Genomic DNA, 21,466 nt, shown 5'->3' on the forward strand with positions numbered 1-21,466 from the left:
GTTTTTGAACCAGCCAGGTCTTGTTTACAATGCACTGAATCATCTTTGAAATACACTGCAGCATACAACATATGATTAACAACAATGAATACAGTTACATATAATGTAGCTAAGCCTTACATAATAAGATCAAATAACTACCCAGCATTTGTCAAACCCTAATTCTACTATGACAATCTTATCAAAGTGCTGAGTTAGTTTGTCTAAAATACTATGAATAGATCCAGAATGATTAAACAAGTTAATACAACATCTTTCTCTTAAATTCATCACAACCATGTCCTTACGATAACAACAAAAATCTATAGCAACACGATTTTGAAGTATAACCTACCTAATACCATCAACATCTACTATTAATTGAGTTAGTCTCTCAGAAGTTAGATTAGCCTGTTTAAAAGACCAATAGCTTAACTTTGATATGTCTCCTAAAGCTTTACCAGCTGCTAGACTAGGGAGAAGGAGTGCAGTAGATACTATGGTAGGAATGTCTCATAATTTTACGTCATTTTTGCATTGACTATCTAAGTGTGATATCGCCCTTTTGGCTCTCCTGCTGTTTGCTCAAATTGCCATTCTCCACAGAAGGTACACCACCTGCTTGCTAATAGGCTTCTAGACCACCAGGTCTGTGAGCATCTATAACACTGAATTAGGATCCATGGTTTACATCTGAAACAGTCCTCACAACTTATCTCCCTCCTGTCCGTCTACATCCGTTGAATCTTTGTTGAATCCACTTCAATCCTCGGCCTGTAATGACACAAGCATAACCTTTGCCCCAGGTTATCAATTGATGTGGCCTTTTCCATTGACCATTAACTAGTGATTTGACCATAACTAACGTAGGTTCTTTCTGATTTAGCATGGTTTTGGGTCATAGTTGCAAAGTGTTTGATCACAGGGCAAATTTAGGCTGCACCACTTAGATATAAGTGATTCATCACATACAATGCTTTTGACAATTGTTTTTGTGGTGTTTTCCCTACTTCTCCCCCCCTTTTTGTTTAAAAACAAAAACAAAACCAAAAAAAAGAGTTCAGAATCAGATACGTGCGTTGGACCTTGACTACATACTCAGAATCACAAACCAAATTTAGAGGTTCCTCCTTAACAAGCTCTAAGTAATGTAAAGCTGCACCAAGTTCTGCTACTTGGGTTGAACCTTCAATAATTTTTACAAAATGATGCCAACTGTTATCTTCACGCCAGACCACTACAGCTTTATGAGACTGCCCAGAACCATCAACAAAAACTGTGCAAGTATGTAGGATCAGACCAGATACACGTATGGTCTGTGACCTGATGTTAAAGACTTGCAGGTTCTGCAGCAATTTACATTTAGGCATGCCAAAAGCTGTGCTGGTAAGAAAACCAGCTAGTGCAATTTACAAGGATGTAGATTGCAAATAAAAAATGAAAATTAAATTTCACAAATGGTACATGTATGACAAAAGGATCGTGGCCGATTGAGACTTAAATTCATTCCCTGCATTTCTTGATCAGAGTGACAATCGGTATATCAGTCCGTTAGCATTCTCATCATACTGTCGCACAATAGCCACAGGTTGTTTCTATGTTGTAGCTATAAACAGACAAATCTGCAAGTCCAATTGAATGCAGTCAGCCTGTAAGGTTGTCATAAACTTATTCCTCAAAGTTTCTAATACCATTTTAGCTGTCATATTTATTGGATATTGTTTTCCCTTACCGGATCGAAGTCCTGTTTCAGATCTATCAGTGTAGTGTTTGCTTTATCGAGACATTGGCTGTTAATACTAGTGGAAATACAGCATTTGAAATTTCCTTGGAGATTTCTCACTTGCTGCAGGCAGATCTGCACCATCCAAGCAGCTTCTTGTGGGACATGCAACTAAACAGAATTCTCAGAAAACGTTATTTGAGCTTACAATTTTCTTAATGAATCTTGACCCAAGAGAGATGCAGGGCTTTCTGGCAACTACAAGAATTCATGTATTAAAACTTTGTTCCAAATTTGGCATTCTATTGGTCTCAAAAAATGGCCTTTCTTTCGTTGTCTCCCATGACGTCAAAAACTAGCATGGTGAATTCACTAAGAAGTCTCTTAGAGCTAGTTACCACAGAATAATTCTATTAAAAAAAAATTTTGGTTTAATTTCCCAGCTTCGTTAGAACTATGGATCCACTGGCAATGCCTTTAAATTTCACCCTCGGACTCCTTGATGCAGTATTACAGTTCCCTAGCAGTAACATCGCTGGGGAGGGGGGAATAAAACCTCCCTCTTGTCCCCATCTGAGATGGGAGGATCTCTAGCCCAGCATGAAAACAAATTAGTTCGAACTCCACATCAAACCAACCTGGCTCCACTCCACACCCACATCACTACCAGTCTGACCCAGAGAAGCACTGAGCACTCTGACCCCACAAAGCTGACCAGTGTGAAAAGAACAACCTCAGCAAGGAGGTGAATTGATGAGCTCTCTCCCCAGATGTGCCAAAACCTAGGAGACAAGACAGAAGCAAAAAGAAACAGCACCAACAAGCCCTGATTCAGAGCCGAAAGCAATGCAGTGCCACAACAAGGATGGATGGCAATACTCCAGGAAAAAAAAAAAAAAGACAGAGTGGGGGGAGTAAAGCCCCCTTTTCTCCGCTTAGTAGCGGGAAAACAGGTTTTCTCCATTTTTTTTTTCTTCTTTCTCTTCTTGCTGCAGTTCAGCTGTACCAAGGTCACGCAGGTACAGCTCCCCCTCTCTGCCCCCTCTCTCCCCCTCCCTCCTTCAGCATGGAGGAGTGGGCACATCTCCTCTCTTTCTCTGCTACTTGAGGCTAACAGCTTCTTTTGTTTGGCCCCAGAGCACCCTGGCCAGGGCCATTAGGAGAAGGGAGTGCCACCCACAGCAGTGTGGGGGGCAGAGGAGCTTCAACAATGCCTACAGTCAGGTCTGATCAAATTACAAAAACGGGATTCTCGTCGAGACTCCGCCCATTGTCGCGGGTCTCTCGGAGCACGAGCAAGATGCTGCCGCCGAGAGTCCCCCTTCCCGGGATGGAGACTGCGCTTGCCTCGCCGCCACGGCTGTGAGTAAAACTTCTCGCAGAATTGCGAGTATATTTATACTTTCCGTGCACATATGCACGTATAACTCTCTGTGCTCCATATAAGCACGTGTAAAATTAATCCACGCAGAATCGCGGGTGCATTTTCCTTCCGTGCACATATGCACGTATAATTTTCCATGCACGATTGCACGCGTACTTTAAATTATTTCCTCGCACAATCGTGAGTGTATTTTCCTCCCGTGCTTCCACGTAAGCACGTGTAATATTCCGTGCACATTTGCACGCGTAAGTAAATTAACTCTCGCAGGATTGTGAGTGTATTATAAATTTACCCTCGCAGAATCGCGAGTGTACACTTTCCGTACTCACTACGAGTACGTGTATCTCTTTAAAAATAATCCCGCACCGGGTTTGGGCAAGTGTGTACTTCTCCGGGACTCAGGGGCGACTCTGGCATTGTTTTGAGTGAAGCCACGTGCATGCACTCTGTGGACCGCCTGTTGTATTGGTTGCTGCCCCTAAATAATTTTCCTCAACTGATATCCGAACCTTTATTTAAGTCACTTTTGGAGTGCTAAAACCCCGTTTCTCACCAGTTTAATAAAAGTTGTTTTGGACCCTGTTGTCCCTTAAATTAACCTCGGGGTGCCTCCGTGACAGTCACTAATGCTTGTAACAGTCTTTTCAGGTTTTAATTGCTTCACTGTAGTAATTATCAGTTTCCAGGTGGTTACAAGGCCGAGAATATATTTTTCACTGTGACTGATTGCCTTCCACAACACCGTTCCCATTTTTTTCCCTAGCCTCTATTTGAAAAACTCCTAACAGGTCAGCAGGAAACACATTGCCTCTGCATCAAATTAATAGTCTTTTGAGGTTACTCTCCTCATACTTCACCTCTCTCTTAGAGAGAATATGCGAGAGGAGCTGCAGTATTTCTTCTTCTTCTTTAAAAATATTCTGCCCCATCTCCTCTCACCCCCAGCTGCTCACCTCTTTGGGTGTCCATTGCAATGATACCAGATCCTTTATCCCTCCTCTGTCGCTTCTGTAGTGATCAATGAGGAGTCACGCAGCCCGCAGACTGCGTCCCGGTCACAGTCCAGCCAAGCCGTTCCATCTGGGGCTCGCTCCTCGCAGCAGTCGTCCCCCTGCCGTAAATTCTCCTTATGGATCACGTCAGGGTCACCACTTGCGAGGGCGAAAACTCATGGACTCCACACAATTCAATATGAATTCAAGCGAAGCCATTTATTACAGAAACAAGCCTCCTTATATATGCAGTTATTTCCTGATCACGCGTCCACGTTCCAAGCATGCATTAGCTGATTGGATATTGTCCATATTCACAAGCTGTCCACGCGCCCGAGTCTCACTGCTGTTTTTCAGCCTTCGGGCTGGCCTTGAGATTCCTTTGGCTAGTTCAGAAATAAATATCTATCTAATAGAAACCCATCCACACAACAACCTCAAGAAAATCCCTCAAATCTCCCACAGGTGGGGGTGTGATCACTGTCACCGTGGTAATGGCCACGCCAGGTCAGCCACCCCCGCAAGGACTGCCAGGGACTTCCGGGTTGTGATATCGAAAACGCGACCAGAAAACCCTCTTTCTTACCGCTGTAGCTTCGAGATTTCGCTCACGGCTCTGGCTGAGCTGTCTCAGTCATTTTAAGCAATGTCTGTGAGAACTAATCAAATATAAAGAAATCAGATGTTATGTTGTACTTCTCAATAGTGCCTTTACTGCTGACTGTTATGTGCTTCCATTACCAAATCTTCCCTTCATAATTTTACAGTAAGTTTGTAAAATTTATTTTTGGCTGTTACTTAGTCTACAAGGTCTCTGCTGATGAAAAAGTATAAAAATACAATTAAGTGATTCCTAGGTGCTCTGGGGACTTAAAAATAGAAGAAAGAGTATTTTTGGAGTTCTTTTGTCAATTGATAATTACTTTTTCCAGTATTAATGTGATTTCATGACTTAGTGTTTCTGCACAGATGAAGCAGCTAGATTCAGGGACTCTCACTACAGAGTTGCGCTGATAAATCAGTCTTCCACTTCCATGTACAAAACAATCAGCTGTAGGGTACATTGTGGGAACTACGGACGGGTGAGTCTAATTCCATGACTTGTAAGTTAAAGAGTTTATAATTAAGAATAGGATCACCAAGTATCTGTATAAAGACAATCTGTTGGAAAAGGGCCAGCATTTCTGTAAAGGGCAGTCCCACCTCACCTGTTGGAGTTCTTGTTGGCAATAAGGATAGGGATAAAGGGAATAAAGTGGACACAATGTATTCGGATTTTCAGAAAGCATTTGAGAAGGTTCCACATCAAAGGATATTGCAAGGGGTTGGAGAAAAGGTCTCTTTAGAGACAACTGTGTCTGCACAATACTGAACTTGAAAGTAGCAGTTAGAGTTCAGAATAGAGATCTTAGAGTCATCCTCAACAGTTCTTGGAAGTCATCAGCTCAACATGCATCAGGAGTCAAAAAGCTCACACAAAATCATTGAGAACAAGACAGAGTATTGTTTTAAAGGTATATGAAACTCTGATCTGACCATAAACTGTGTATAGTTGTGCTTTTTTCATCTCAAGAAGATGTAGAGTTAAATAATTTTTTTAAAAAATTGAAATTACTAAAGGGATACAGCAGCTATCTTATGAAAAGAGAATAAAAAATGTAAGACTTTTCAGTTTGAAGAGGAGGAGGCTGAGAAGAGATACGATTGAATTTTACAGAAACATGGAGTTGCTGGACAAAAATACAGTACAGTTCATCAGATCCACAGTACTAAAACTGGTGAGCATTCATTGAAACTCATAGGAGAACAGTTTAACAGATAGAAAATAAAGTACTTATTTGCACAGTGAGTAGTGAGCTTCTGGAGCCTGCTGCCACAGGAATTTCTGGAGGTAGATAGGATCCACAGGTCCAAAAAGGAATTAGAGAACTGGTCTGCAGAATATAGTAAAGATAATAGCTGGGAGTGTATCCTCTAATAAAAACTGTGGACCTGGAAGAGGTATCGGGGGAATAAATGTCAGAAACTGGCCAATCTTACATGCTCTTATTAAGTAACAATTTCATTGCTACTGTCAGAGACAGGATGGTAGGTCAGACAGATTGTTGAACTATTAGACCCAATATGATGTTTCCTATGTTCTTATGAAATTAGCAATAAAAGAGTAGTGAAATTTAGTTTAGAATCCATTATGTTATTCATGTTAATATCCCATTTAAAAATGAGTTCCCAAGAAAACATATTATATATATAATAAATATAGCAGTTTAATTAAGAATAGAAATTAGACTTTTAAAAGCTACTATTTCAGAAGGCACGTCCTTTTAATTTAGTTTAGAGGCTCTTTATTTAGCATTCTGTAGGAAATATAATTATCCAATAGTTAAATATTACACAGAAATAAAAATGTTTGTTTAAAAAACCTCTTGTTTACAAGTTCGTTTTAATATGAACTCAGTCCTTGAGGTCAGCTGATCTGAGCCAGCTCAGCCGGAGCCATTTCAGCAGATCCTGAGGTACAGGGGGGTTTTTCGATTCCTTGGGTTTTGATTTCGCGACCCGGAAGCACCCGGCAACCCTTGCCAGAGCGGCTGATGTGGCATGGGTGTTACCATGGTGATGGCGATCACACCCCCGCCCCTTGCCTTGAAAAAGCCTCAGAGAGGGCAGCAACGCGTCACTGTGAACCAGGTGCTGCGAGGGGCAAACAGCTTATGAAGCGGGTGAGTACCACCCACACTGTGCTGCAGCATCGGGTGAGGTAGCTTGTGCAACAGGGCACAGAGATTGTCACTCCTTGATTGTTAGACATTCTCACCTATTGCCAGTGTCCCAGACCACTGCCAACCACAGTCTCCTCCAGAAAGAGAGCTTATCACAAAAAGACTGTGGCAACTCAGACAGAAGTCCTGCCCTGAACTGTGGCTTTCAGATCTTCGGCTGCAGGGAGTGCCAGAGTCTGCTGCTGCCAGGGGAGGGAGGCCAGCACTCCACCTGTGTGAGGTGTGAGCAGGTGCAAGATCTGCTCAGCATGGTCGTGAAACTTAAGGAGATCGAGACACTGAGGTCCATCAGGGAGTGTGAAAAGGAGATCAACTGGTAGAGTAACTCCCTGGCATGCTATTCAGAAAGGTCCCAGCGAGATACCCCCCCAAAAGGTGATGGACATCTCACCCTGTCAGGCAGAGGGGGAAGACCCGAGACAGCCCCTGCCCTGTCACTGTCGGGCAGAGGTAGGGGACCAAAAGATGACGATGGTTGGAAGCGAGTTCCAGTTCAGCGTCATGGGCAACTCCCCTCCCTACCTGCTTTACTTCCGCAGGTGCCCCTCTGTAACAAGTTTGAAGCTCTGGAGCTTGAAGAAGAGGTAGGTGAGGATGTGGTGTAAGGTCCGCCTACAAGGTCACATAGAAAGAGGCAGTTGACTCCACACCTCAAGACCGCCTCAGATAAGAAAGAAAAAAGGGTAATTGTAGTAGACGATTCCCTTCTGAGAGGGACAGAGGGCCCAATATGCAGAGTTGACCCTCATCATAGGGCAGTTTATAGTCTACCCGGAGCCCGGATCAGGGATATCACCAGGGCACTCCCCAAACTGGTGCACCCGACAGACTACTACCCGCTGCTGGCCTTCCAGACAGATGGGGAGGAAGCTGCATCCCGTAGTCTGAAGGGAATGGAGAAAGATTTCAGGGCATTGGGACGGATGGTGAAAGAGTCTGGGACACAAGTGATTTTCTTTTCCCTCCTTCCTTTTTCGGGTGATGATGTGGAATGGAATAGAAAAATTCAGTCCATAAACGATTGGCTACAAGGCTGATGCTACAGGCAGGGCTTTGGATTCTTTGATAACGGCTGGTTTTATAAGACACCAGTCGGAACAGTGATACATGGGAAAGGTTTATCTCGCAGGGGCAAAAGGATGCTGGGACAGGAATTAGCAGGGCTCATTTGGAGAGCTTTAAACTACATTCAAAGGTGGATGAGGTTGTAGCTGGGCTTGCACCAGTGGGCCAGCACTCTAGAGTTGATGAAGACCAGGAGGCCTCCCATCCCCCTAGGGTGAAATCGGTGTGCTCAGCTCGCTCCCTGAAATGCCTGTACACCAACGTGCACAGCATGGGGAATAAGCAGGAGGAGTTAGAAACCTGTGTTCGGTCGGGAGATTATGATCTGGTGGCAATTACAGAGACATGGTGGGACAGCTCACATGACTGGAATCTGGTCATGGATGGCTGTCCTTTTCAGGAAAGACAGGCCAGCCAGGCATGGTGGTGGAGTTGCTCTTTACGTGAGCGAGTGTCACGGTCCATTCTATGATGGACTCATGATGGTTCTTTTACCTCAATCTCAGAGCAAAAAATTAAGGCAGCTAAAATGCCAAGGGGTTATAATTCAATTAAGCAGTGTTACTTTATTAATTTGCCCGTAAAGCAGCACGTGATAGAGAGTAAGAAAAAAAAAAAAGGGAAAAGAAACAGGGAAAAGTAAAAGTAAAGATGAGAAATGAGGTTGCGTTTATCACCAGCCCAGTTCCAGAAGTGTCCCTCTGGTCTCCGGTCCCGTGGAGTCCTGTCAGTCCTCCATCATGGTTCGGGATCCTCTGGTGGGAAGATCTTCAACGGTGTCCATTCAGGAGTCATCTCTTATGCTTCTTTACCCCCTCTTGCTCCCATTGTTTGAGGCCAGTCTCTGCCTTGATTTCACAATCCAGGCTCATACTGAGCAGGCTCGAAAGATTCACGCTTTCTTTTGCCAACCCTTACGTGTCCAGCATTCAGGGGTCTTTTTCTGGTCCATTGGGTGACCTCAGGACCCTTGGCGAGCTTCTGGGCATGCTCCTTTTCATTGGCCATTGTTTGAGGGAGCAGGTGAGGGACATGTGTAACTGAGGCTGCAGGTGAGAACACATCTTCTGGACGGCAGCTATTGTCCCTGGGTTGAAGAGACCCTCATAACAATAGCTTTCAGGAGGCTGGGGCTGGTTTGGCTTGAAGCAGCAGGCAAAGTCCACACAGCAGCCATTGTTAGTTACAGCCCCCCACCCCAAATCGGAGAAACAGTGCAACACAATGCTTGTCCTCAGGCTTCTCTCCAAGTCATTGTCCATGTGTTCTTTCTTTCAGGTCTTCAGTTCTCTAAGTTCTTGATGGCGATGTTCAGGCAAATACTGCTACATCTTCAGACCGACTCTCACAGAGAGCAACTACAGTATACTGAGTACTGTCCAGGGGCTGATGAGGAGCAAGTTGAGAGTCTATGGGTGAGAATGAAGGGGCAGAATGGCAGGGGTGATACTGTTGTGGGTGTCTATGACAGGCCACCAGATCAGGGTGAGAAAGTTGATGAGGCCTCTATAGGCAGCTGAGAGCAGCCTCACAATCACAGGCCCTGGTTGTGGTGGGGGATTTTAACTATCCTGATGTTTGCTGGAAGGACTACTCAGTCAGCCAGCCACAGTCCAGGAGGTTCTTCCAGTGCCTTGACGATAATTTCCTGATGCCAATGGTGGATGAGCCAACTAGAAGAGGAGCGCTGCTGGATCTCATCCTCACTAACAAGGAGGGGCTGGTTGAAGCGGTAAAGGTTGAGGGCTGCCTTGGTTGCAGCGACCATGAGATGGTGGAGTTCAGGATCTTGTGCGGCAGGAACAGAGTACCAAGCAGAGTCACAACCCTGGACTTGAGTAGGGCCAACTTTGGCCTTTAGAAGCAATTGCTGGGGGAAATCCCATGGGCAAGGCTCCATGAAGGTCAAGAGGCCCAAGATAGTTGGTTAGCATTCAAGGACTGCTTCTTCCAAGCTCTAGATCAGAGCATCCCAGCACGTAGGAAGTCAAGGAAGGGAGCCAGGAGACCTGCGTGGTTAAACAGGGAGCTGCTGGGTAAGCTCAAGTGGAAGAGGAGAGTTTATGGATCATGGAAGCAGGGGCTGGCCACTTGGGGAGAATATAAGGCTGTTGTCAGAGAATGTAGGGAGGCAACTAGGAAAGCTAAGGCCTCCTCAGAATTAAACCTGGCGAGAAGGGTCAAGGACAACAGGAAGAGCTTTTTCCAATACGTGGCAGATAAAACTAACACCAGAGGCAATGTAGGCCCACTGATGAACAAGGTGGGTGCCTTGGTGACAGAAGATACAGAGAAGGCAGAGTTACTGAATGCCTTCTTTGTCTACACTTACGGAGACTGTTCTGAGGATCCCTGTACCCCTGAGGCCACAGAGGAAGGCAGGACAATGGAGGAGTCTGCCTTGCTTGTTGAGGACTGGGTTAGGGAGCAATTAGGCAATCTGGACATCCATAAATCCATGGGTCTGGATGGGATGCACCCACAGGTGCTGAGGGAGCAGGCTGAAGTCATTGGTAGACCACTCTCCATCATCTTTGCTAAGTCGTGGGAAATGGGAGAGGTACCTGAGGACTGGAGGAAAGTAAATGTCACTCCAGTCTTCCAAAAGGGCAAGAAGGAGCACCCGGGTAACTATAGACCCGTCAGCCTCACCTCCATCCCAGGGAAATGATGGAACGACTTCTCCTTGGTGCCATCTCAAGGCATATCAGGGATAAGAGGGTCATTAGGGGCAGTCAACATGGCTTCACCAAGGGGAAGTTGTAAATGGGTTTCTGTTAGATGGAGATTTGTAGTTGAACCAGCTAGGCTCAAAGGAATTTCAAGGCCAACTCAGAAAGCTGAAAACAGGACCTGCTGTGGGAGAGAAGCAGCTCTACAATAACAAGGCCTCAACGTGACGTAAATCAATGGACCTATCAGCAGTGAGACTCCAGCGCATGGACAGCTCGTGAACATAGATGGTATCCAATTTGTGAATGCATGATTGGACCATGGATGCATGATCAGAGAATAGTTCCATATATAAGGACGCTTGTTTGGCACACCACAATTACAGGCGTGATTAGTTTCTGAAATCCCGAGGCAGTCAGCAGACCGTGTATATCAAGCTATGATAGAGGTGCCTGAAACCAACAAAGCAGCCAAATCATTTACAACTATTAATCAGGGTCCCAATGAGAATTACGTGCAATTTATTGACCATCTTCAAGAGGCCATCAATAAGCAGGTTGAAAACTTAGAAGCTAAGGAAGCACTGGTGTTGAAATTAGCAGTAGAGAATGCTAATGTTTGCTATCAACATGTTATCTGCGAGTTTTACAGTACATATTACGTGCTTCTGTGTATTGCCTCTCTGAAAATCAAGCAGCTTGTCAGGAATGTGAGTTAATTGTTTTACGAGTTGTTTTTAAGCGCACCGTAAAACCTTCTCCCCACTTTTTCCACTCACACTGTAAGCAGCCCTGTGCTTCCCCCCCTCCCTCCCTCTTCTCAAGGATTTTACTTATGAGATGGGGTCAGGAATGACTGTTTTCGATCGTGTTCCTAAGTAATTGGTATTGGGAGGTGTTTTAGAACATCGGAAAGCACTTGGAAATAGGAGGAAAGATGATCTTGTTAAATACTGAAATTAGTGTTGGCTGCTGTATAAGTTAAATGATTGGGAAAAGTGTCCGGAGGATACAACCTTGAAGTATAACACCTTGTTGCAATTAATGTTGTTTTTAAGGTGAGAAGAACAGGACAAAAATAAATCTCTACAAGAGATCATTAAATCATTTCAGACAGTTTTACAGGCGGAACGGTTTGAACTTCAACAAGCTGAGAGAGTTAACCGATAACACACAGGTCAGAAAACTTGTTGAAGTCTGCAAGGTGCTTTCCTTATTAACCTGTTTTCTTTGTGAGTATCTGTTTAGGTATGTTACAGTTTTGGTAGGTCTTTGTTATATGGCACAGTAAGTTCACGGGCTGTTAAATCATGAGAATCCGTTGACTAAAAATGTGCGTTTTGTGATAATACAGAAGACCACGAGTAATTTAGTTCTTTACTGCATGAATGTGATGTGATGGTAAAATTTTTGTGTCTAGTAGCTGTTAATTTTCTTTCTAGCATGCTAGCTTTATTCCAATATCCAGACTTGTGCAACACTGTGATAGGCTGTGTCTCATCTCGATGTGCTGGATTTGGCTCTTTTGTATGCACACCAGATAAAGAATCCTGGTTTGGGGATAACAGTTGTAGCGCACCAGATGAGACACTAATAAAAGCCTTGCCCAGTCCAGCTTGCTGCAGCGATGGGGGGGCAGGTGCCGATCGATCTCCAGCGCACACTGACCTGTTTTGTCAGGGACATCCAGCGGTATCTCCACCTGGCTGAGTAGTAGACCGTTCAAAGGTGCAATGCAAAAATTGAGATATTGTCTTAAATTAGTGTAACTGTGATCCATCTGCATATTTGAACTTGGTGTTTGGTTTTTTATCTCAGCTCAGTATTTTAGTTTGCAGACATATATATATGGTACCAAAAGAATTGGTACCAAAAGAATTGGTACCAAAAGAATTTTATTTGGGGAGATAATTACAAAATGGGAACTGGTTCCACTACTAAAATGCAACCTTGCTCCCCCTTAGGATGCATCCTTACACCTTAGAGTAATTGCTCATATTGTTATCTAATAATTTTGAGACCAGAAAATAATTTAAGTTGTTAAACTTTGATTCGCATTGAATTTATGTGTTTGTTGGAGGTATGGGGACTAAAACTAAATGCTATGATAGATGTGAATTAGGAAGTCTCCCACAGCATCCTTGCTGCTAAACTGAGGGAGTGCGGTCTGGATGATCGGGTAGTGAGGTGAACTGGGAACTGGCTGAAGGAAAGAAGCCAGAGAGTTGTGGTCAGTGGGGCAGAGTCTAGTTGGGGCCTGTATTTAGTGGAGCCTCAAGGATCAGTATTGGGGCTGATATTATTCAATATATTCATCAATGTTTTGGATGAGGGAATAGAGTGACTGTCAGCAAGTTTGCTGATGACACCAAGCTGGGAGGAGTGGGTGACACTGGAAGCTGTGCTGCCATCCAGTGAGACCTGGACAGATTGGAGAGTTGGGCGGGGAGAAATTTAATGAAATATAATGAGGGCATATGTAGAGTCTTGCATCTGGGTAGGAACAACCCCAGGTTCCAGTATAAGTTGGGAAATGACCTGTTGGAAAGCAGTGTAGGCGAAAGGGACCTGGGGGTCCTGGTGGACAGCAGGATGACCATCTTGTGGCCAAGAAGGACAGTGGCATCCTGGGGTTTATTAGAAGGGGTGTGGTGAGTAGGTCCAGAGAGGTTCTCCTTCCCATCTACTCTACCCTGGCGATACCACGTCTGGAATATTGTGTCCAGTTCTGGGCCCCTCAGTTCCAGAAAGACAGGGAACTGCTGGAGAGAGTCCAGGGCAGAGCCACAAATATGATGAAGGGAGTGGAGTATCTCCCATATGAGGAAAGGCTGAGGGAGCTGGGAGTCTTTAGTTTGGAGAAGAGGGGACTGTAAGAGTCGGTCCAAAGAACAGTATTTGCCTGAACAGCGCCATCAGGGACTTGAATTGGACAATGACTTTGAGAGAGGCCTGAGGAGAAGAATTGTGTTGCACAGGTCTCTCTGACCTGGAGGCTACCGGTAAAAATAGCTGCTATGTGGACTTCACCTGCTGCCTCATCTAAACTTGCCTCCACCTCCTAAAAGGAATTGTGTTATACGGGTCTCTCTGACCTGGGGACAATAGCTGCTGTGCAGAAGATGGATTTTCACCTGCTGCTTCAGCCAAACTTGCCCCCACCTTCTCCCTGTTACAAATGCCAACAAAGAAGAGCATGCACAGAGGCTCGCCGAGGGTCTTGAGGTCACCTAACGGACCAGAAAGAGATCCCTGAACACGAGGTGACGCAGTCGCAGACGGGTTCTGGGAAGCGAAACGGGGAGTCTTCGGGCCTGCGCAGTTAAGCCTGGACTGCAAAACAAAGGTGGAGATTGGCCTCAACCCATGGGAGTGAGGGGGGGTGAAGAAGCATAAAAGATGACTCCCGACTGGACATCGTTAAGATCTTCCCACCAAAGGATCCTGGATCATGATGGAGGACCGGCAGGACTCTTCTTATGGGACCTGAGACAATAGGGACGCCTTTGGGACTCGTTTGGGGGTAGCCAACCCTCTTTCCCCTTTTTCTTTTTTTTCTTTCCCTTTTTCTCTACTTTCTCTATCGTGTGCCGCTTTACAGGCAAAATAATAAAGTAACATTCTTTGATTGAATTATAACCCTTGACATTTTGGTTGCCTTAATTTTGCACTTCAAGATCAAGGTAAACAAACCATCACAAGTCCATCACCGAATGGACTGTGACAGAGACTGAGGGGTGACCTCGTTAATGTTTATAAATATGTAAAGGGTGAGTGTCATGAGGATGAAGCCAGGCTCTTCTCGGTGACAACCAATGATAGGACAAGGGGTAATGGGATCAAGCTGGAACACAAGAGGTTCCACTTAAATATGAGAAGAAACTTCTTCTCAGTGAGGGTAACAGATACTGGACCAGGCTGCCCAGGGAAGTTGCGGAGTCTCCTTCTCTGGAGACATTCAAAACCCACCTGGACGCCTTCCTGTGCAACATCATCTAGGTGTTCCTGCTCTGGCGGGGAGATTAGACCAGATGATCTTTTGAGGTCCCTTCCAGTCCCTGACATTCTGTGATTCTGTATGATTCTGTGAATATGTTAGACTTTGATGGCTGAGGAAGAGCCAGGAGAACCCACTGTGTTGACAATCCTCATATTAAGAAATTCCATATAAAGTTGTATACAGAATAACTACAACGTAATTATCACAGACAAGTTGTTTGGTTCTTTTGATTCAGTTAAACAGCGATTATACTAAACCATATATTAACTATCTTAATGGCTTCTCAAAAAACTTAACACTATGGCATAAAAATTTCTGTACATCTCAATATAAATTCATAATAGCCTCTCCTTACTATATCTTCGGTGACAGTACAAAAAGCTTTTATGATTCTGGAAACATGTTAATGCCTTACTTGTCTAAGTCTCCCTATGTAAAATTTCTTGTGACACGAAATACTTTTGGATAAACATGTGCCACAGTATTGCAACATTGGATGCTGATCTGCTAATTAAACCTCTTCAGGATTAATGGACAGGAGAATATTTGTTTCTCAACTTCACATATTGCACAAGAGCACCTAATCTCAAAAATACAAAAAAAAACCCACATCAAGGAAGAATGTGTGGACTTCTGTGTAATATCTCTTCAGAATGCAAGCATTTGTGTCTGACAACAACAACAAATAACTCAAGTTTGGGAAACATCCCCGTGTTGTTGTCACGGAGGCACCCTGAAGGTCCAAAACAAACTTTTATTCTGGTCAAAAAGATGCAGCAAATTAACTGGTAAAGAATGGGGTTTTAGCACTCCAATAACATAAATAGAGGTTCGAATATCAGTTGAGGAAATTATTGAGGTGCAGCAAATAATAATAATGGAGATCCACAGTGTGCATACACGTGGCTCACCAAAAACAATACCAGAGCCAACCCTGACTTTAGGAAACAAATACACGTGCTCATATTTGGGCACGGAATATGCCAATTTTGCCTGAGGAGAAACAATACCTGCAAATCCTGCAAGGAAATATTAAGTAGTTTATCACTCACCCACATGATTTGGTGAGGCAGTCCCAGTCCTGGGAGATTACCTTAGGCAGCGATCCTGCCTAAGGGGAGGGCTCTCGACAACAGCATTTGGCCCGCACTCCAAGAGGATACGCCAAGCACACCCCTCAGCGGGGTCCCATTTATATAGCCGAGTCAGATCTGACTGTGGGCATTCCAGAAGCTTCTCTGCACCCCCACTCTGGCTGTGGGGTACCCTAAAACTTCTCAGCTCCTTGGCGCCTCTACACCCCCTCCTCCTCTCTCTTAACGACCCTGACCAACAGGCTCTGGGGTCATACAAAAGAAGTTTTTAACCCCATTGCAGGAGAGTGGGGGGGGGAATGTGTTGAGGGAGAGGGGGATGTGCCTGCACCTTCCATATTGAAGGAAGGCGGGGGGGGAAGAGGGGGGTGAGCAACTGCCACACTTGTCAACACCGTTTTCATCACAAATCAAAAGCATAGCCCTATACAATAAGGTCTCCACGGAGTCTTTTCTTCTCCAGGCAGAACAACCACAACTCTCAGCCTGTCCTCATAGGAGAGGTGTTCCATCCCTCTGATCATTTTTGTGGCCTCCTCTGGACCCTCTCCAACAAGTCCATGTCTTTCTTGCGCTGGAGGCCCCAGAGCTGGACGCCGTACTCTCTCACAAGAGTAGAGTAGAGGGGGTAAATTACCACCCTTGACCTGCTGGTCACACTTTTTGTACAGCCCAGGATATGATTGGCTTTCTGGGCTGAAATTGCACATTCATAAAATCACAGAATCACTTCAGTTGGAAGAGACCCTCAGGATCGAGTCCAACCATAAACTAACTCTAGCACTAAACCATGTCCATAACAACCTCATCTAAAAGCCTTTTAAACACCTCCAGGGATGGTGATTCAACCACTTCTGTGGGCAGCCTGTTCCAATGCCTGACAACCCTTTCTGGGAAGAAATTTTTCCTAATATCCGATCTAAACCTCCCCTGGCGTAACTTGAGGCCATTTTCTCTTGTCCTATCACTTGCTATTTGGGAGAAGAGACCAACACCCTCCATGCTACAACCTCCTTTCAGGTAGTTGTAGACAGAAATAAGGTCTCCCCTCAGCCTCCTTTTCTTAAGGCTAAACAGCCCCAGTTCCCTCAACTGCTCCTCATAAGACTTGTGCTCCAGCCCCTCACCAGCTTTGTCGCCCTACTCTGAACTCTCTCTAGTACCTCAGTGTCTTTCTTATGATGAAGGGCCCAAAAATGAACACAGTGTTCAAGGTGGGGCCTCACCAGTTCCGAGTACAGTGGCACAATCACTTCTCTAGTCCTGCTGGCCACACTATTTCTGATACAAGCCAGGCCACCTGGGCACACTGCTGGCTCATATTCAGCCAGCTGTCCATCAACACCCCTAGATCCCTTTCTGCCAGGCAGTTTTCCTTCCAATGTTCCCTGAGCCTGTAGTGCTTCCTGGGGTTGTTGTGACCCAAGTACAGGACCCGGCACTTGGCCTTGTTAAACCTCATACAATTGGCCTCAGCCCAACTATCCAGATGGTCCAGATCCCACTGTATGGTTTTCCTACCCTCCAGCAGCTCAACAATCCCACCCAATTTGGTGTTGTCTGAAAACTTACTAAGGGTGCACTCGATCCCTGTAGTGACAGAGCCCCCCCTGGGGGGATGGGGTTGTCGCCAGCCTGGCTGAGAGGTGAAGCCAGAGACAAAAGAGACAAAAGGAACCCTATAAGAAGGTAACAACCAATGAGCAATCACCGACACGTGCGTGCAGACCGCGTGGACAGTGCATGCAGCCTATCACGTTACTGTGTATCTCGTGCCGTAACCAATCACATTGTTGCAAGGCGCGTGGACAAGGCAGCTTTTGGTATAAAGCTATCCCGGTCGGACAATAAAGTTGAACTCTGTGAACATCATATTGGTGTGTCAGGTTCCGTCTCTCGCATGGAAAGCAACAGATCCCCTCATCCAGATCACTGATAAAGAGATTAAACAGAACTGGCCACAATTCTGAGCCCTGGGGAACACCACTCGTCAAATTTTTCATCCACCAGTACCCACAAGTCCTCCACAGGGCTGCTCTCAATCCCTTCATCCCCCAGCCTGTACTGATACTGGAGATTGCCCTGACCCACATGCAGGACCTTGCACTTGGCTTTCTTGAACCTCATGGACCCATTCCTCAAACCTGTCAAGGGCTGTATCAAAAGGAGCATGGCCAGTAGGTCAAGATAGGTGATTCTGTCCCTCCACTCTGCTCTGGTGAGACCCCACGTGGAATACTGACTCCAGCTCTGGAGCCCTCAGTACAGGAAAGACATGGACCTGTTGGAGACGTTCCAGAGGAGACCCACAAAAATTATCCGAATGGTGGAACACCTCTCCTATGAGAAAAGACTGAGAGAATTGGGGTTGTTCAGCCTGAAGAAGAGAAGATTCCGGGGAGACCTTATTGTGGCCTGTACTGGTTTTGTTAAAAACAAGACAAGTTTCTCTTGTAGTGAATTTTCCTTTCAGCTAAAGTCTTCTTAGCAACTGCACTTCTCTAAAGTAGGATACATGTTTTGGTAGACATAGCAATGGAATGCAAGGTCGCTGATAAGGATGCCTGTCCCATAAGTGAGAGGGGCAAGGAGGAGCAAACTGAACAGGTGACTAAAACTGACCAACTAAGTATTCCATCCCATTCATGTGATACTTCATATAAAAGTGGGAGATCATGAGGATCTCATCCCTTTTTCTCTCTTGGACTATGGCCGACATTAAGAGAGGACCTTGCGAGTCATCCCTGTCAACTGAGGCCTAGTGACAGACTGAATCCAGTTCCGGTTTGTTGCAGAGTCCAGCCCAGGACTTCTGGGTGTCTGCTTTGCTGCTGCTGGAGCAGTTCTGAGTTGCTGGGATTTTCAAGATTGGTTTTGTATATTTTGTATTATTTTCTCTATTTTATTAGTAGCATTAGTAAAACATTTTTAACTTTTTTTCCAACAACTGTCTCTCTCTCTTTGTCTTTCTTTGCCCTCCTATCGCCTGTACTTAGTGGGGAGGGGGGGCAGAGGGGGGCTGGGGGGGAGAGAGGGTTAACAAAGCATCTGCCACAGTTTATTGTCATCCTGCAATCAAACCCTGACACGACCTTTCAGTACTTAAAGAGGGCCTATACGAAAGATGAGGACAGATGTTTTTAGCAGGGCCTGTTACGATAGGACAGTGGCTAATGGTTTCAAATGAAAGGAAGGGACATTCAGGCTAGACATGAGGAAGAAATTTTTTACAATGAGGGTGGCAAAATACTGGAACAGGTTGCCTACAGAAGTTGTAGATGCCCCATCCCTGGAAACATTCAAGGCCAGGCTGTACAGGGCTCTGAGCAACCGGGTCTAGTTGAAGATGTCCCTGCTCATTGTAGGGAGGTTGGACTAAATGATCTTTGGAGGCCACTTCCAACACAAACTTTTCTATGATTCTCTCATTCTATTATCCTCGTGGTCCCTCTAACCTGTTATTCTATTCTATTCTATTCTATTCTATTCTATTCTATTCTATTCTATTCTATTCTATTCTGATTCTATTTTCTTTCCAAACACAACATAACAAGAAAATTCAGAGAAGACTCGGCAATCTCCTACTCACTCACCAATAGCATATAGCAACCACTAAACATCACCCAATGATCAAGCAAGCTAAAATATACACCTAGCAGCCACGGTCAAGAGGTGCTAAAAAGCAGGGATGTACGCTTCAACTTGCCTGACTGAATGGCCTGTGGATATTGAAATTATATTAGGAGAAAGGATCATTGAAACTGGCCAGGTTCATGTGCTTTTAGTTAATAACTTCTTCTGTTCTCGCTGTCCAAGACAATACTGAGTTAAATTGACCACTGGTCTTGCCCAGTAGGCCATTTCTTATTCTCTTAAGATAGCTAGCTTATAAATAAACAATTACACTGAAATTCCAGTTTTGAAGTTGGTTGTTTCAACAAACAGTCTCAATATGATAACTCTCACCATTGTAATCATTTATGCAATCATCCCACTACAACATACTTTAAGATATAAATAAATGCTCAGGAAATTGACTGTAAGGATCATTTATACCTACACCTTCATAACTATATGGGTGTCACATCATCAACTCATAACAAAAGACAACAGTTTCTTTTACCTAAATGCTTATACAGCTATGACATACTGATTTATGACCTTATTCCATCAGTTGCACTGGCATAACTTCAGTTTTACCTACTGTAAAAGTTACACTCGTTATCTAGGCTTTTCATGTCCTGGCTGGCCACGGCCAGTTGCCCGACATCCATCCAGCTGCTCTCTCACTCTCTCTCTTCAACAGGACAGAGGGACAAAATAAGATAAAAAATCTCATGGGTCAAGATAAAGAAATGGAGATCACTTAGCAATTACCATCATGGGCAAAACAGACTTGACTTGAGGGAAATAAATTTAATTTATTGCCAATTAAAATAGCTCTGGATAGTGAAAAACCATGACAAATTAAAGCAACACCTCCTCACTCCTAACTCCTCTACCTCAGAGGAGATGGGGAATGGGGGGGTTGGTCTGCGCATAAGTTCCTCTCTGCCACTCCTTCTTCCTCATGCTATTCTCCTGCTACAGCATGGGTCCTCTCCCCTGTGGCTACAATCCTTAAGGATAAACCTGCTCTGGCCTGGGTCCTCCATCTTAAGGCCAGCACTCTTCAATGTATTCATAAATGACTTAGGCGCAGGACTTGAGGGAATACTAAGTAAGTTCGCCAATGACACAAAACTGGGAGGAGTTGTTGACACTCTCAAGGACAGAGAGGCCCTGCAGAGGGATCTGGACAAATTGGAGAAGTGGGCAATCACCAACCACATGAATTTCAACAAGGGCAAATGCCAGATTTTGCACCTGGGACACGGCAACCCTGGCTGTACATGCAGACTGAGGAACAAGAGGCTGGAGAGCAGCTCCGCGGAGAAGGATCTGGGGGTTCTGGTCGATGGCAAGTTGAACATGAACCAGCAGTGTCCCTGGCAGCCAAGAGAGCAACCATGTCCTGGGATGCATCAAGCACAGCATTGCCAGCCAGTCGAGGGAGGTGATTGTCCCGCTCTACTCTGCGCTGGTGCGACCTCACCTGGAGCACTGGGTGCACTTCTGGGCGCCACAGTATAAAAAGGACATAAAGCTACTGGAGAGTGTCCAGAAGAGGCTACAAAGTTGGTGAAGAGTTTAGATGGGAAGCCGTATGAGGGGAGACCTCATTGCGGTCTACAGCTTCCTCAGAAGGGGAGGAGGAAGGGCAGGCACTGATCTCTTCTCTCCGGCGACCAACGATAGGACCTGAGGGAATGGCAGGAAGATGTGCCAAGGGAGGTTTAGGTTGGATATTAGGAAAAGGTTCTTCACCCAGAGGTTGGTGGAGCACTGGAACAGGCTCCCCAGAGAGGTAATCATGGCCCCAAGCCTGGCAGTATTCAAGAAGCAATTGGACAATGCCCTCAAACACATGGTGTGAATGTTGGGGTTGTCCTATGCAGGGACAGGAGTTGGACTCAATGATCCTTGTGGGTCCCTTCCAACTCGGGACATTCTATCATTTGATGATTCTATGACCACACTGATCAGGTGCAGGGCATGGCCAGACAAGTGTACTGTCCCTTTTTATTCCCTTATCCCTCTATTTCCCACACTTATCCCCCCTCAGATCACCTAGATCCCTCTCTTTCCCTGGCTTTGGTTCCTCCCCTAAAGAACCCATAAGTCCTGTGCAGTCCCAAAATGATCTTCCCCTGCCATCTCATAATGTGTCCCAT

The sequence above is a fragment of the Nesoenas mayeri genome (genome assembly GCF_963082525.1).
Source record: "Nesoenas mayeri genome assembly, chromosome: W".
Taxonomy (NCBI): Eukaryota; Metazoa; Chordata; class Aves; order Columbiformes; family Columbidae; genus Nesoenas; species Nesoenas mayeri.